Source organism: Hordeum vulgare, chromosome 6H, assembly GCF_904849725.1.
Source record: "Hordeum vulgare subsp. vulgare chromosome 6H, MorexV3_pseudomolecules_assembly, whole genome shotgun sequence".
NCBI classification, from domain to species: domain Eukaryota; kingdom Viridiplantae; phylum Streptophyta; class Magnoliopsida; order Poales; family Poaceae; genus Hordeum; species Hordeum vulgare.
The window spans coordinates 376,256,622-376,275,500 of NC_058523.1; positions in this window are offsets into that span (position 1 = coordinate 376,256,622).

Here is an 18,879-nt window from a genome sequence, read left to right on the forward strand (position 1 = left end):
AGATAATCCTCCCACTTCATACCAAAAGAGAAAACACAGGCTCTTAGCATATCCTCAAGAACTTGATTTACTCACTCCACTTGACCACTAGTTTGAGGATGAAAAGCTGTGCTGAAGCGAATCTTCGTGCCCATAGCAGACTTAAACGAGTCCCAGAACTCGGAAGTGAAGATACTTACGCGATCCGAAAAGATCATCATAGGAACACCGTACAAGGACACAATCCTGGAGGTGTACAACTCTGCAAGCTGAGGTGCGGAAATGGATTCCTTGACTGGAAGAAAATGAGCCACTTTACTCAACTTGTCGATGACGACGAAGATGGCATCATTACCCTTCTTGGACTTCGAGAACCCGGTGACGAAATCCATCTCAATGTGATCGAACTTCTACTTGGGAATGGGCAATGGATGCAAAAGACCCGCTGGACGTTGATGCTCTGCTTTCACCCTTTGATATACATCACATTCATTTACAAACTGAGCAATCTCACGCTTCATACGAGTCCACCAGAAGGTCTGTTTCAAGTTGTGGTACATCTTGGAGCTTCCAGGATGAATAGAGAGCAGAGAGTTATGAGCTTCGTCCATGATTACCTTTCTGAGATCACCTTTCGGGACGACAAGACGATCCTCGAAGAACAACGTGTCTCTGGCATCAACAGTGAAGCACTTATACTTGGGAAAACTCTTTGCAACGCCAATCTTGACTTTCTTCACCATAGCGTCAAGAGGCTGTGCCGCTCAGACCTGATCTTCCAAGGTAGGAGAGATCTAAAGGTTTGCAAGAAATCCCCGAGGTACTAACTGAAGGTTGAGCTTCCTGAAAGACTCACAAAGACCAGACTGGAGAGGTTGCAGAATCAGACTGTTGCAGTACGCCTTCCTGCTCAAGGCATTTCCCACGACATTAGCTTTGCCTCGCGTGTACTCAACACTCGGATTAAAATCCTGGAGCATTTCCACCCAACGTGTTTGCCGAAGATTCAGGTTAGGCTGAGTGAAGATGTACTTGAGACTTTTGTGATCGGTGAAAACTTCAACCTTACATTCCAACAAGAGGTGTCTCCAAGTCATCAGAGCGTGAACCACAGCTGCTACCTCAAGTTCATGCACAGGATAGTTCTTCTCCGTTGGCTTCAATTGCCTGGAGGTATAAGAAACCACCTTCTTCTCTTACATCAGAACTGCACAAAGACCCTCGAGAGAAGCGTCGCAGAACACCTGGTAAGACTTGGAATCATTCGGAGGAACCAAGACTGGAGTGGAGTTGAGCTTCTCTTTGAGTTTGTCGAAGGCCAACTGACGCTCTGGAGACCAAGCATACTTCACACCTTTCTGAAGAAGACTTGAGAGCGGCTTGGCGATCTTGGAGAAGTTCTCAACGAACCTTCTGCAATAGCCTGCAAGCCCGAGAAAGCTTCAAAGCTGCTTCACATTCTGCGGAGGCTCCCATTCAACAATGGCCCGTACCTTGGACGAATCAACTTTGATGCCCTCGACAGAGATAATGTGACCAAGATAGACGACTTCTTTCAGCCAGAACTCAAACTTGGAAAACTTGGCATACAGCTTGTACTCTCTTAGCTTATCAAGCACCAATCTAAGATGTTCCTCATGTTCTTCCTCAGTTTCAGAAAAGACCAGAATGTCCTCGAGATAGAGCAAGACAAAGTCATTCTTGAACGGAGAGAATATGTAGTTCATCAATTGACAGAATGTCGGAGGAGGATTTGCCAGACCAAAAGACATGACCATATACTCATACGAGCCAAAACTAGTCCTGAAAGCAGTCTTCGGAATATCTTCTTCGCGAATGCGAATTTGATGATAGCCCATGCCGAGATCGAGGTTGGAGAAGACATTAGCACCTTTCAACTGTTCGAACAACTCAGTTATGTTTGGAAGTGGATATTTGTTCCTGATTGTCTTCTTGTTCAATGGAGGGTAATCGACACACAGCCAGTCCGTGCCATCCTTCTTCTTGACAAACGGAACTCCACAGCCCCACGGAGACGAGCTCGGTCTAATCAAACCCAAACGCTCCTGCTCATCGAGTTGCCTCTTAAGTTCCTTCAACTCTTCTGGACCCAACTGGTACGGTCGTTTGCACACTGGCTCGGTGCCTGGCTCAAGCTCAATCACAAATTCAACTTCTCAGTGCGGAGGAATGCCTGGCAGCTCTTCAGGAAACACATCTTCATATTCGCAGACCACTGGGACTTGCCAAATAGGATTAATCTCACCCTTTTCATTCAAAGAGAACAGACGAATTGTATCATCGCGCGCCGCGAATATAATTACGTCCTCCGAAGAGTGCGTAAGCTTCACTTCTTTAGCTTCACAATCAATCGGTGCCTTGTTCATGGCCAACCAGTCCATACCAAGGATCAAGTCAATGTTGGAATTGCCCAAGACAATAGGAGACGCCAGAAAAGAATAACTGCCTATCTTGACAGAAGCATCCGGAACCAACATGTGAGAACTCATGCGCATGCCCGGAGAAACCACACGGAAGGGACTATCCAAATGAATTGCAGGAATATCATGCTTAGCAATGAATGGCTTGGAGATGAAGCAATGCGATGCACCAGAATCAAATAACACTTTAGCAGGAATATCATTGACGAGGAGGTTACCCATAATCACATCTGACGAGTTCTCTGCCTTAGCTGCACTCACCATGTTGACTCAAGCTGATCTGGGGTTGAACTTGACAAGAGCATTACATGGAGGTTTGCCTGGAGGAGGAGCCGGCAGTCGGAGCTGAGAAGCACACTTGTTGGCATAATGACCCTTCTGACCACACTTGCGACAAGTAACCTCTGCTAGCTGCCGGTACTGATTCTGAGGAGGCCCTTGCTTCTGATGCTGGAATCTCTGCTAAAAGATAGGGTTGGGTGGGTGGGAAGTACCACGGCCACCAGAATGCTTGAGCTACTGCGAGTGCCGAGGAGGAGGAGGAGACACCCAAAACTTCTGTTGCTTCTAAACCACCTGAGTAGAAGAAGAGCTGGAATCTCTGAAGCGCTCCTTAGAATTCTCCACTCTGAGCAAGGCTGCCTCTGCCCTGAGAGCTAAGTTGTAGAACTTGTCGAACTCCTCAGGATCATTTAAAGCAAGAGCCAACTGCAAATCTTCTTTCAAGCCACCTCTGAACTGATAAATCTTGCTCTTCTGATCAGGGATATCCTGCAAGGCGTATCGGGCTAGCTCGTGGAACTCAACGTTGTACTTATACACGGAATTACCACCCTGCTTCAAGCGCGTGAACTTCTCACACATTTCCTCCACAAAGTTGGAAGGAATGTAGTGGGACCTGAAGTCACGGCAGAACTCATCCCAAGTGATCACTCTAGCGCCTCTGGAATCCTTCAACTGCTGCCACCAGATAGAAGCCTCCCCCTTCAACTGGAATGTTGCAAATTTGACAAAATCCTCAGGACGAACATTGCTACACTGGAAATGCTTGTTCATATCACGGATCCAATCCTCGGCATCAAATGGCTGGTCACAGGGGGCTGATTCGACAGGAACTGACTCAGACTAGCAAACTGATTGCCACCATGCTGGAAATTGCCTTGCTGCTGATTAGCTCTCACTTGCAACAACTGTAGCAGCATCTGGGTGTTTGCGTTAGTAGCAGCCATCACCGCTTGCCAGGCCTCTGCAGGAGGAGGAGGTGGCGGCGGAGGATTCTCCGGAGGAGGAGGTGGTGGCGGCACATCCTCACGCCCTGGGTTCTGACGCGTTGGTGGAGCCATCCTGAAGACGGACAACACATTAGCCCACAGAATAAATTGAAGATATTGCTGAATCAAAATGACAGGAATATTTGAACAAGAATAAAGCAATTGCACTCGAACAAAATAGTAAGAATGCTTCCTCAAAGTGACGGTCGACAAAATTCTGAATAAGACCACTACAAACAAGTATGAGCTAGAACTCCTCGGAACAAACATATGATCGATATTTCATCCGATATCTTCGTGGATAAGATCGCACGGGCACGAATTTACAAGGTAGTGCACACGACATACGAAGTGTCCCCGAGTCGTAGCGAGCTACAAGGACTCTTTAAGACACAACGAGAACCGCTGTAAGACGACCGTGAACAAGGTTTTGAAACCTAAGCAATCACAAGGTTCAACTCCTACTATCACATGCATTCTCCACTCAAGATTCACTTCTCACATCACCTCATAACAACACAATGCAACAACACAAGGACACATGGAATGATATGGCATGGATGCATGCAAGGAAAAATAACAAGATGACATCACATGAAATCATATCATAGATAACTCTCATGTCCATGACAAGTTGGACCCACATGAAGAAGGTTCCAAAAAGGGAAGGTTACACACTTGGGGCATTACAAACTCTCCCACACTACAAAAAGATCTCACCCCGAGATCTACGCCTGCAAGAACTCTGGAAATTCAGAACGGAGGTGATCCTCGCGTTCCCAAGTAGCCTCTTTATCGGAATGGTGTGACCATTGCACTCTGAGAAATTTGATAGTATTGTTGCGGGTCTTGCGCTCAGTCGCCTCAAGTACCGCAAATGGATGCTCATGATAAGATAGGTCAGGCTGAAGGTCGATGTCTTGAAGATGAATAGTGCGCTCGGGGGTCTTGAAGCACCTCCGGAGCTGAGAAACATGGAACACATCATGCACATTTGCAAAGTTTGACGGGAGCTCAAGCTGGTACGCAAGGTAGCCTCTCTTGCCAACCACTCTGAACGAACAAACGAAACGAGGCGCAAGCTTGCCTTTGATGCCAAAGCGTTGCATACCCTTCATAGGCGACACCTTGAGATAGAAGTCATCAAGCTCATAACACATGTCACACTGCTTGCTATCATAATAGCTCTTCTGACGGGACTGAGCTGCTCTGAGGTTGTCACGAATGACCCGACACATCTCATCAGCTTCTTCTATCAAATCATTCCCAAGGATCTGACGCTCGCCGGTCTCGGACCAGTTGAGCGGGGTACGACACTTCGTGCCATAGAGAATGTCAAACGGAGCCTTGCCAGAACTAACTTGACAACTGTTGTTATACGAGAACTCCGCAAAAGGCAGACAATCCTCCCACTTCATAACAAAAGAGATAACACAGGCTCTCAGCATATCCTCAAGAACTTGATTTACTCGCTCCACTTGACCACTAGTTTCAGGATGAAAAGCTATGCTGAAGCGGATAATTGTGCCCATAGCAGACTGAAACGAGTCCCAGAACTTGGAAGTGAAGATACTTCCGTGATCCGAAGAGATCATCATAGGCACACCGTCCAAGGAAACAATCCTGGAGGTGTACAACTGTGCAAGCTGAGCTGTGGAAATGGATTCCTTGACTGGAAGAAAATGAGCCACTTTACTCAACTTGTCGATGACGACGAAGATGACATCATTACCCTTCTTGGACTTCGGAAACCCGGTGACGAACTCCATCTCAATGTGATCGAACTTCCACTCGGGAATGGGCAATGGATGCAAAAGACCTGCTGGACGTTGATGCTCTGCTTTCACCCTTTGATATACATCACATTCATTTACAAACTGAGCAATCTCACACTTCATACGAGTCCACCAGAAGGTCTGTTTCAAGTTGTGGTACATCTTGGAGCTTCCAGGATGAATAGAGAGCAGAGAGTTATGAGCTTCGTCCATGATTACCTTTCTGAGATCACCTTTCAGGACGACAAGACGATCCTCGAAGAACAACGTGTCTCTGGCATCAACAGTGAAGCACTTATACTTGGGAAAACTCTTTGCAACGCCAATCTTGACTTTCTTCACCATAGCGTCAAGAGGCTGTGCCGCTCAGACCTGATCTTCCAAGGTAGGAGAGATCTAAAGGTTTGCAAGAAATCCCCGAGGTACTAACTGAAGGTTGAGCTTCCTGAAAGACTCACAAAGACCAGACTGGAGAGGTTGCAGAATCAGACTGTTGCAGTACGCCTTCCTGCTCAAGGCATTTCCCACGACATTAGCTTTGCCTCGCGTGTACTCAACACTCGGATTAAAATCCTGGAGCATTTCCACCCAACGTGTTTGCCGAAGATTCAGGTTAGGCTGAGTGAAGATGTACTTGAGACTTTTGTGATCGGTGAAAACTTCAACCTTACATTCCAACAAGAGGTGTCTCCAAGTCATCAGAGCGTGAACCACAGCTGCTACCTCAAGTTCATGCACAGGATAGTTCTTCTCCGTTGGCTTCAATTGCCTGGAGGTATAAGAAACCACCTTCTTCTCTTACATCAGAACTGCACAAAGACCCTCGAGAGAAGCGTCGCAGAACACCTGGTAAGACTTGGAATCATTCGGAGGAACCAAGACTGGAGTGGAGTTGAGCTTCTCTTTGAGTTTGTCGAAGGCCAACTGACGCTCTGGAGACCAAGCATACTTCACACCTTTCTGAAGAAGACTTGAGAGCGGCTTGGCGATCTTGGAGAAGTTCTCAACGAACCTTCTGCAATAGCCTGCAAGCCCGAGAAAGCTTCGAAGCTGCTTCACATTCTGCGGAGGCGCCCATTCAACAATGGCCTGCACCTTGGATGGATCAACTTTGATGCCCTCGGCAGAGATAATGTGACCAAGCTAGACGACTTCATTTAGCCAGAACTCACACTTGAAAAACTTGGCATACAGCTTGTACTCTCTCAGCTTATCAAGCATAAATCTGAGATGTTCTTCATGTTCTTCCTCAGTTTCAGAAAATACTAGAATGTCGTCGAGATAGAGCAAGACAAAGTCATTCTTGAACGAAGAGAATATGTAGTTCATCAATTGACAGAATATCGGAGGAGCATTTGCCAGACCGAAAGACATGACCGTATACTCATACGAGCCAAAACTAGTCCTGAAAGCAGTCTTCGGAATATCTTCTTCGCGAATGCGAATTTGATGATAGCCCATTCTGAGATCGAGCTTGGAGAAGACCTTAGCACCTTTCAACTGTTCGAACAACTCAGTTATGTTCGGAAGTGGATATTTGATCCTGATTGTCTTCTTGTTCAATGGACGGTAATCGACACACAACCGGTCCGTGCCATCCTTCTTCTTGACAAACAGAACTCCACAGCCCCACAGAGAAGAGCTCGGTCTGATCAAACCCAAACGCTCGTGCTCATCGAGTTGCCTCTTAACACTACTAGGAAAAGGGCTATAGATGACATAGACAATAATGGCGCACCAGACAATTAGTGCGCCACTACTATATAGTAGTGGCGCACCATGTGCAGGTCTGCCATTAGTGTGATGAACACAAATGGCGCACCACACACTCGGTGCGTCACTACTTTTTTTTTGCAAAACTACTAATGGCGCACCACCAGCTGGTGTGCCATTAGTAACCAGGGTTTCTAATGGCGCATCTGTAGGTGGTGCGCCACTACTATAATTGATTTTTTTTGCAAAAGTACTAATGGCGCACCACCTGCTGGTGCGCCATTAGTAACCAGGGTTACTAATGGCGCATCTGTAGGTGGTGCGCCACTACTATAATTTTTTTTTCAAAACTACTCCGGTGCTTCTCCGTCTGGTTCAAAAAATATCTCTCGCTCTCTCGCCCGCGTGGATTTCGTGAAGGAATTCCCGTCCTCCTCACCCCCTCCCCGGCCACCATGGCGGCCGCCGACGGCGTGTCCCCCTCCTCCCTCCTCCGCCTCCCCTCGCCCCATACCCCCTCCTCCTCCTCGTCGGTGCTGCTCCAGCGCCGGGAGCCCCCTCCTCTCCCTCGCTGCCGCGCCCCCGCGCGCCTCCTTCGCCGCCGCCGCAGCCGCCGACTCCAGCAACGGAAATGGATCCTACTCCGGTAACGGGTACGCGGCCCCGCAGACCCTCCCGCGGTTTATTTTCCTCTGTTTTCGCGGCAAGGCCGCGTGCTTTGGCCTAATGCCGCCGGTGGCGCTGGGCGGACAGGGTGTTCGACGGAATGCCTCCGGGGTCGTGCATGTTCCACTGGCGAGTCGAGGCCAGATTAGTTAGTTCTAGCGGCCGACCTCACTGATAGCGCTACATATTTCACTAGATAATATCAGCAGCGGTCATGCCCCTGAATCAATGGTGTGGAACCATGCTCGCAGCCATCTAGAGGCAACTTATGTGGGTCGGTAGTGGCCTCGTACACGCATATCAATCTCGCTGTGTTTGTTGTTCAACATGGCATATCAAATGTGACTTCTCCTTAGTTCCTGATGCAGTTAGCTGATTGCCAGTCGATTTCATCGTATCGACAGTTGAAGCACGTTCATGTTTAACACGTTCATGATGCAGCCTGCCTTCTTTCATTTTGCAGAAGCCAAGCATCGCTGATGCCACAGTTCAGCGGTCTTGTGCTTGATGAAAGCTCCAGGTTTTTATTGAATTGATTTACTGGATCATGCTTTGCTTTGTATAGAGATGTACTGCCTCTGTAAAGAAGTATAAAATCATTTAGATCACTAAAGTAGTGATCTAAACGCTTTTATATTTCTTTACGGAGGAGTAATTACCATGAATTCGATTGATTTATGTTGATAATCTATCCATAATCTATTCATGTATGACCAGATGATTCTGATCTATGGACAGCTATGATGGAAATTTCGTCTCTGCTAATTTCCATTCGTTTTCTCACAGCGGTCGCTCTCTGTGCTAAATAGACCTGGTTATTTTTCTTAAACTGCTGAAAGGATGAATATTACTTACTAATGCCCGCAAAGTATCGTTGTGTATTATTCTTGCCAATCTTTACGTGTGTGCTTGCTTTGGATCGTAGCAATGGACTAGTCCGGGTGTCTTTTCGTTTGGGAAAATACATAGCGTTGCTCGAGCTTTTATCGTCTTCTTACTTTTGAAAAGCTGCTGGAGGCAGTAACCCGTGACCAAACCATTTGTGCTTGAATTGATGTTTCCCAGGCCTAATTCCGCGTGTAAATGAATTCCTTTTCTTCTAGTTTTACTTCACTCAGTATCCAATTTCTGTAGTTCTGCCTACTTCTTTACTGTGCCTGAGCTTCTGTGTTTAGACTGAATTATGATAGGTTCTCTGGACTCATATTGAACAATTTTAATGTTGGAGTTTGTATGTAGTAAGAGGGAAAGACAAATACGGTTGGACTGAGCTGGTTTTGACTCTCTTGATGCCTGCAGTTTGTGATATACTTCTGCTGCTGCTTGTCTGGTCTGAAGTCTGAACCTCATGGAGACTGTTTCGACAAATGAGGACACGTGCAAGGGGGCGATGTGGGAGCTGGAGAAGAGCCTTGATCAGCCCATGGACGCAGGGGAGACTGAGGAACATGTACAGAGAAAAGGTGATTGATGCTATCATCATCCAAGTATTCGTTAGTTTTCTATATATCTGAAGCTTAGCCAGTAGGATACAGAACTAATGTGATGCGTTAAGAACATGGCTTTACCATTGAGCATCACAGTTTTGTGTTCTGTAGCACATTATTTTCAGCATTGCATTCTCCCTGATAGTTATCCATGTGCATGGATTTTTAGACATTGCCTAAGATGCAGAGCTATTTGGTGTCCTTACTCTGAATTTCTGAAAAATGAATAGATGAAGTATGCTAGTAAGTAAGTGATTTTGTTTTTGCCCTGTTTTCCCCTCTTGTATGTGCAGACCTACCCAACAGTTTTGATGCTACAACTAGCTTTCCAAAGCCTTGGTGTGGTGTTTGGAGATTTAGGCACATCACCCCTTTATGTTTTCTACAATATCTTTCCTATCGAGATTGAAGACACGGAGCAAATTATTGGGGCACTCTCGCTTATTATATATTACCGCCAGAGTACCGACCTATCAATGTGTTTGTGAATTTCTACTCTGGTAAGAGGTCTTCCTTTAGTTTTACCCGTTTGATACCTTCGTGGCACTGGAATACTCTGTATGTCCATTCCATCGTCCAGGCTTGAAAATAGGTTTACTCTTTTGTTCTTTTCGTTTTTGCAAGTAATCATGCTTTTATCCGAGGAAAACGGTAAGTTGACTCTCATAATGGGTATATTGTTTTGGGCTTTATACAAGGAATTGTTTTTCTCCATCTTTTCGATTTCGACATGCAGATGCTCTGATGTACATTAGCTAGTATTCTTGAGCAGTTAAATGATCAAACGTATCGTCATTGCCCGCATATGATGGGAGCGCAATGCCGTCTCCTTGCCTACCTGGGTTCCATCCCTGTGTGGGCAGATTATATCTCTTCTGTACTCTAGTAACTGCTACTGTCTACTTTGTAGCTATGCAATTCATGCCTTGATAGTCAACAAATCATCTGAATTGTTTTCCAGTGTCTTAACAATTCGCTTAGTATGCCTAGGTACATATATCACAGTTAATGAAATGCATATGTTATCTTTGCTTTTTGTAGAACGCGAATACAAGTTCAAACTAGAGAGAGACAACTTTTTCCCTGAACCAACGGTAAGCAAGTTCTTATTTCAGCTGGTTAGAAATGACATTTGCTATGTTTTGTGTGAACAAGTTCATTGCAAATTCTTTATGCTCTAATTTGCATATACTGGTTGTTGCAGCTGTATGATATTAGTGGGAAGAGCCCTGAAGTACACTTGAACAATAAGATGTCAATTGATGCCATTTTATCATGCATGTACTGAATATGTACATTCAGTTGCAGGTGTCTTGGATGCTTGTAGAGACAAACATACACGGATGTAACTTGTGTAGCTTTAGTTGGATTTCTCCTTCATTTGATATGTAAATGTTCATCTTAGTTTCTTTCTCTTACAACATTTATTGTGTTACATCATTTCTTTCTCTTACGACGAAGCAGCTGAAGAAGGCTACAGGAGAGGAGAGGACTCCAAGAGATCATCCGATGCACGTCGAAGGGTACACTTGTGGCATCGAGGGCTGCTGGATGAGCTTCGACACGAAAAGGGAACTGTCCCTGCATGAGCGTGACTTGTGTGTTCTAGATGATTGTTAAGATGGTCAAAACTATGCTTCCTCTAGGTTAATGTGTTTGTCAACTTGCGTTCAATGTATGTGCATGTTTATAAACATATTTTCATTGTGGTGTAATATGTGTTTATCTTGAATCTTCTTATGGGTGTGAGGATAATAATTGAATATTTTTAGAGATGGTAGTTAACCTGTGGCGCACCATGAGCTATACTAATGGCACACCTGGGAGGCATACTAATGGCGCACCTGGGAGGCGTACTAATGGCGCACCTGGGAGGCGTACTAATGGCGCACCTGGAAGGCGTACTAATGGCGCACCTGAGAGGCATACTAATGGCGCACTTGGGAGACATACTAATGGCGCACCTGGGAGGCATACTAATGGCGCACCTGGGAGGCATACTAATGGCGCACCTGGGAGGCATACTAATGGCGCATCATGAGCTATACTAATGGCGCACCACTTGGTGCACCATTAGTATACCAGATACTAATGGTGCACCTGTGGTGTGCCATTAGTAAAAATTCTAATGGTGTGATGCTAGTGGCGCACCTATAGTGCGCCATCAGTAGCCAAAACAGGTGCGCCACTAGCAGGCCTTTTCCTAGTAGTGTAAGTTCCTTCAACTCTTCTGGACCCAACTTGTACGGTCGTTTGCACACCGGCTCGGTGCCTGGCTCAAGCTCAATCACAAATTTAACTTCTCGGTGCGGAGGCATGCCTGGCAGCTTTTCAGGAAACACATCTTCATATTCGCAGACCACTGGGACTTGCGAAATAGGATTAATCTCACCCTTTTCATTCAAAGAGAACAGACGGATTGTATCATCGCGCGTCGCGAATATAATTACGTCCTCCGAAGAGTGGGTAAGCTTCACAATCAATCGATGCCTTGTTCATGGCCAACCAGTCCATACCAAGGATCAAGTCAATGTCGGAATTGACCAAGACAATAGGAGACGCCAGAAAAGAATAACTGCCTATCTTGACAGAAGCATGTGGAACCAACATGTGAGAACTCATGCGCATGCCCGGAGAAACCACACGGAAGGGACTATCCAAATGAATTGCAGGAATATCATGCTTAGCAATGAAAGGCTTGGAGAAACTCAACGTTTTACTTGTACACGAAATTACCACCCTGCTTCAAGCGCGTGAACTTCTCACACATTTCATCCAGAAAGTTGGAAGGAATGTAGTGGGACCTGAAGTCATGGCAGAACTCATCCCAAGTGATCACTCTAGCGCCTCTGGAATCCTTCAACTCCTGCCACCAGATAGAAGCCTGCCCCTTCAACTGGAATGTTGCAAATTTGACAAAATCCTCAGGACGAACATTGCTACACTCAAAATGCTTGTTCATGTCACGGATCCAATCCTTGGCATCAAATGGCTGGTCACAGGAAGTGAAAGTCTTTGGTGATTCGACAGGAACTGACTCAGACTAGCAAACTGATTGCCACCATGCTGGAAATTGCCTAGCTACTGATTAGCTCTCTCTTGTAACAACTGTAGCAGCATCTGGGTGCTTGCATTAGTAGCAGCCATCACCGGTTGCCAGGCCTCTGCGGGAGGGGGTGTCGGCGGCGGAGGATTCTCCGGAGGAGGAGGTGGTGGCGGCACATCCTCACGCCCTGGGTTCTGACGCGTTGGTGGAGCCATCCTGAAGATGGACAACACATTAGCCCATAGAATAAATTGAAGATATTGCTGAATCAAAATTACAGGAATATCTGAACAGGAATAAAGCAATTGCACTCGAACAAAATAGTAAGAATGCTTCCTCAAAGTGACGGTCGACAAAATTCTGAATAAGACCACTCCAAACAAGTATGAGCTAGAACTGCTCGGAACAAACATATGATCGAGATTTCATCCACTATCTTCGTGGATAAGATCGCATGGGCTCGAATTTACAGTAGCCATCCTATGAAAGGTAGTGCACACGACATACGAAGTGTCCCCGAGTCGTAGCGAGCTACAAGGACTCTTTAAGACACAACGAGAACCGCTGTAAGACGACCGTGAACAAACACACCCACTGAACATCGAACCCCAACCTCAATCATGCATCTATAGGAAGATAATCCTATAAGATACTACTTGATATCCCACCTATGAATTCCCGAAATAACTGGTCATGCAATCTGGTACATGGATACAAGGTGTAATATCACACAACTCCTATACTAACGAGTCACCTGTATCACATCCGTCAACACACAACCAGCATCTCGGACCTTCATCTACAACAAACCCTCGTGATCACAACGATACAAAGTATGGCAGTACCCCCGAACAATCTGCACCAGTACTGGGGACATCGGGGTTATCTCGCCACAACCAGTATTGAAGCAATAACGAACATCCTTCGTTCTTATATACTCAGAAATCTGAATGATGGCGATGTGCGCAAGAATCCCCTGGAGCTCAACTCCCCGGAAGAAATCAAGGCAGACAGGAGGCACCAAGACAGGATTCCGTCACATCGAAATCATATAGATTTCACAAATACCAGCGTGATCCTAAATTTTTTTTGAGCGAGAAGAGGAGTAGAATTAAGATTTCCTAAGTCGCGAACCTCACCAGAGCATGGAAGAGGAGAAAAAAGAATCCTACTCTCCGATATAACTAAGACTCAAAACATTTTACTAGACTCGACTCGGCCAAGTACGATCCCACAAAGGCTCCTATGGTCGTAAGGCTGTGATTACCAACTTGTAACGACTAAGATGCGGTCCTTTCCGATTTGGGGAACGAGGCCCCGAATTGGAAAGAAGTGCATCTAAGCATTTCGCAAACATGGTAACAAAGCACATACATAATATCAACAGAATGACAATAAGGGATTCAATTGTCATCTCATAAATATATCAGAGTAGATCACGCATACAAACAAGGTAGTTCCGCTACGGACTACAAAACATGAGAAATGACTATGCTACCATGCCTGCTCGCCCACGATCACGACCACGCCTCAATCTTCTGGATAGTTCACGTACAGGCGGTCGTTCTCCTCATCGTACTGCCACGCCAGCTGCGTGCCGTCGGGATCACCTGTCTCGGGGGTACCTGAACCTGTTGGTGTTGTGAAGGAATCTGTGAGCCACGAGGACTCAGCAATCTATGACCTCGGTGCCAGAACTAGTCAAGTTATTAGGTTGGAAAGGTGGAGTGTCTAGGTTGCAGCATCCTAAGCCTTATATGGTGGCTAACTTACGTAGAACATGTATGAAGGTGGTCTATTCTAGCGGTCGATGATAGTTGATCACTAAGTGATCCTGAACACTTACCTATGTCAATCCTAACCCCTCCGTGCTCCCGATCGAAGAGAGATCTTCGAAGGGGATAGTCACGGTTACGCACACAGTTGGCAATTTTATTAGCTTATGTTTAAGTTATCTATCACCGGATGTTAACAAATATTCCAAGGTACCACATAACCGCGTGCCCGGCTTTCCGAAAGATTAAACCCTGCAAGGGTGCTCCAACTAGTCCATCACAAACGTACACGGGCCGCAAAGTAATCCTCTATCACGAATCTCGTGATCTCGTCGGATTTCTTAGAGGAAAACCTCAACTATGGGGAGAACCAAACCTTCACCGGGATTCCTATACGCAAGATATATCACTAAGGTAAGACAAGACTAGGAGGACCTCCCGACGTGTCGACGACCCTGATAAGAGCCACGTATCTCAGTCTCAGGACACGCCGGATGAGCGATGGTTACCACGCCAATACACCGAGTTGTCCCGGGGAGCGTAAAAAGCTCCTGTGGGCTGGACCAACACTCATGAGGAGCACTGGCCCGGGTTGTTGATTAAATTCCTCGGGGTAGCTATTCCCTATGCAGATTATTATTAAGTGATCAGCAAATTAACACCAAAGTTGGGTCCTGCCGGACAATTCTTAACACTATGCAATTTTGTTAGAGCATATATCTCCATATGTGGTTTTGGTAATTGATGACAATTCCTATGGACTAATGGTTGCCTTAAGTTATATTTATAGGATTTGTCCATAGGCACTTCTTGAAGTCCATCTGTTGGGTTCAAGGAGTTTATATGTTGACCAAGATGTTATTCAAGTTATTATCCAAATAATGGTCATAGGAACACTAGGTTGATCAAGATCTCAGACAAAGAGTAAATCAAGATGATCAACACACAAAGCGTATAAGATGTACCGAGAGGGATAACTGATCCCATGGTATGGTAAGCATTGTCCATTACGTGTTTGTGTACTAACCCATGGTCTTCGTGAGACTCCTATGTGGGGGTTAGGTGTGTTTCCATTGGGCTTGCGTCAAAAGGAAGATCTCATACAACCCATGAAGGATGACGTCAAGTGGTGATCGTCATCAAGATTGTGGTGTGCAAGTTCAAGTGGATCAGCACGAATATATCATTGAAACTATTGTCAATGATCATGTGCTAACAAGGACAAGATCAAGATAAGCATTCCTGAGCACTACATGCTTGATTCTTGTGGATGTTCACATGGTGGATAGGACAAGATCAAGATAAGAATTCTTGAGCACTACATGCTTGATTCTTGGGGATGTTCACACATGGTGGACAAATGAAGATAAATACATAAGCTAGGCTTTCCACGTTGTGTATGGGAAAGCTACTTGAAGACTTCATGATGTCTTGCTTTCAACTTGAGCCAAGAAGGAACAACAACATCAAGCTCAGGTGAAAGGGCTAACTCAAAGGTATCAGTTCCTTTGACGTTAGTTGTGCGGAGTGATGATCAGCGAATAAAAGTATACACTCAAGTATGGATCATCAGTACTCTTTTATGATTCTTCAGTCCTTAGGGATCCCGCACTATTAAGAGGGGATCACAGGTTTTGCGATGAACTTGCTCAAACTACACCATCACTTTCTGCTCAGACCACATCTCCACTGTTTTGTTGTTATCTGAAAACAGAACCAGTGCCTCAGACATCCGGCTTTATCCGGACGTCCGAGGACCGGACGACTGACTAGTTCGGAAATCCGGAATCCTATACCAGAGAAATCAGAGCCATATAACTCGGACTTCCGGCTACCTCCGGACGTCCGAGGCCCGGATGTCCGGCCAAGTCCCGGAAATCCGAAAACTACACCAGTAGAAGTTGAGTTCTATATCTCGGAAATCCGGCTCCCTCCGGACGACCGAGCGCCGCACGTCCGACACCCGTCGGAAATCCGGAACCTACCACCAGTAGAAGTTGAGCTGTATAACACGGACTTCCGGGCCACTCCGGACGTCCGTATGCTGATGAATTCAAATATGTTCAGGCACATCTACAGGCCTCGGACGACCAACCCCTGTCGGACGTCCGGCCGCTGATGAATTCAGAAGAGTTCCAGTCATGCCTAAAAGTCTCGGACTTCCGACAACTGTCGGACGTCCGGACCCTGTGTGACTTAAAGTGTCCCCAACGGCTCTTTTTCTCTCCACACTATAAATACCCCCCTCCCACTTCGTGAGAGGGTTGCCTAACACAACCTTATCCTCATAAGAACACATTTCCACCTCACACACATTTGCTCACTCCAAATCTTAGATCCCAAGAGCATTTGTGAGCCCCTTTGAGAGTTGTTCCAATCAAAAGATAGATCTTCTCCCTCTCCTTCTCTCAACCCAAGCTATTTGTGATTTGAGCAAGTTTTGAGCATTCCCCGTGATCTTGTTACTCTTGGAGGTTGGAGACTCCTAGGCGGTAGGAGTTCTTCGAAGAGGAATCAATCCGTGTGATTTCCCCCGGAAAAGTTTGTGAGGGTTTGGAAGCCACCTCAAAGGCTTACCACTAGTGGTTGAGAAACGTCTTCGTGGTGTTATCTCAAAGGGAGAATAGGGTGAGCCTTCGTGGCGTTGGTGTGCCTTCGTGGTAACATCCACCTCTCTAACGGTGACTAGCTTCCCTCCAAGGAAGTGAACATCGGGATACATCTTCGTCTCAGTGACCTTGGTTATCCTTAACCCTAACTCCTTACTTGTGGTTTACTTGTGTTATTTGAGCATACATACATTGCATATTGCTTGTGCTCATTATATTGTGTTGGCCATTTCTTGTACAAGATTAATCATTCAAGCATACCCTCTATATCCACACGTTCATACTTGCAGCCCTTGATATATCGTGTTGATATAGTGTGATCTAGTATCTTGTGTTGTTCAACTACTTGTCGTGCGATATAGCTCAAGTAAGTTTGTGTAACTTACTTGTGCTTGTTAGTAACTGTATTGTGTCCATCTTGGTAGATCGTGTTGTTGATACACGTTGCAGTGCCTAGTGCATTTAGGATTTGTGCTTGACAAGTACCCTCTTAGTTTATTTCCGCATTAGGTTCAAGCCAAATCTAAAGAAGTTTTTAAATAGCCTATTCACCCCCCCTCTAGGCATCATCGAGGTCTTTTCAGATTTATCGAGGGGGTCCCCATAACAACCCCGAACGTGTTAGGAGCGATCATTATGGAATCAAACACCGGTAGCCGGTAACTATAGCGGCAATAACGGAACAAAGCACCCGGCAAAAGGCTAGGCCTTCCGTAATTTACCAAGTATATAGGTGCATTAATTAAATAACAGAATTAAGATAATGATATCAAGCTCATGTTATCACATGAGGCAAAGCACCTGCATCTAGCAACGCTAACATTAGTAACTGAGCAAAGCCTACTTAGTCATTGAAGATTTGCTAGGAAGGGATAAGTGTTTGGGTTTCATGGCAATTCAGGAGGCAATTATTTCAGTGGTAGGCAGCGAGCATATGAAAAGGAAACATAATCTAGCATAACAAGTCTAGAGATGGAATCAAGGTCATATCATCTTGCGTGTGATATCCTCAGCTTGGAACTGTTCTTGTTCGTCCTTCACGTAATCTACCGAATCCACGTACTCGTTCTCCGATCCTAGTGTTACCCAACATAAGAATAACATCCAATGAACAACAACACCTCAAGATGCAACAAGCACATGATGCATGAGATGAATATGAGCATGCATCACTATTTCTATCACTAGCACAAGCATGAGAAGTAAATACATGTTCCTGGATAGAAATGGACTCTAAGCTATCTTGACATGCATGAGAATGTCATGATCAGATGTGTCATGTGAAAATGATGCAAAACCATATAAAGAACATTGCAAATGGAGCTACGGATCAACGGGAAACAACGTAACAAGAAATGAAGCCCTACGTGTCAAATTCATCACAACACACACCAATGGCTCAACTCTGGTATATCCAGGTTGCCAAGACTTAAAACAAACCAACATGGATGGGGTGGTGCAAAGAATATCAACACACCATCAACTATGCACTCACAAACATCAAAATAACAAAACTACAGAATCTGCCATAAACAACATCATAACACTTGGTGAGCTACATGCAAAGCACCTACAACCACCCAAACATGCCAAATAAGATATGTGGATGTAGCTATCCAAGAGTACTACAAGCACAAGCAAAAATATCACACAAAGGAGTTAAACACAGATAGTTACACAGCTGCAAACTTGCCCAAAAATATCAGATTTTAGGGACTTCGTGAAAATTCCAGATTCTCACTATTTGTTTATGCTCTGAAGCATTTTGATAGCAGCCAAAACAATATCTACAGGACTCCAAATGGAATGAAAATTTACAAGCAGCTAGACAAACATATAAGCTTCAACTTCCCAGCTGAAAGCTAAGGCTGAATCACAACACATTGACCTGCACAAGCTCATCAACACGAGAAGAAAATATAAATAGATTCTCGGAATTTTCACTAATCTGGAATTTCAGCCACATGCCTACTTTGATTGGGCACAACTTGCACATATGGTTTCCTACACATGAAATGAAACCAACATGTGGTAGAGGGGGTCACCCTCTACTACCATAACCAAGAAACAAACCCTTGGGCTCACCACATCACATGGAACCAAGCTCTCAACATGGA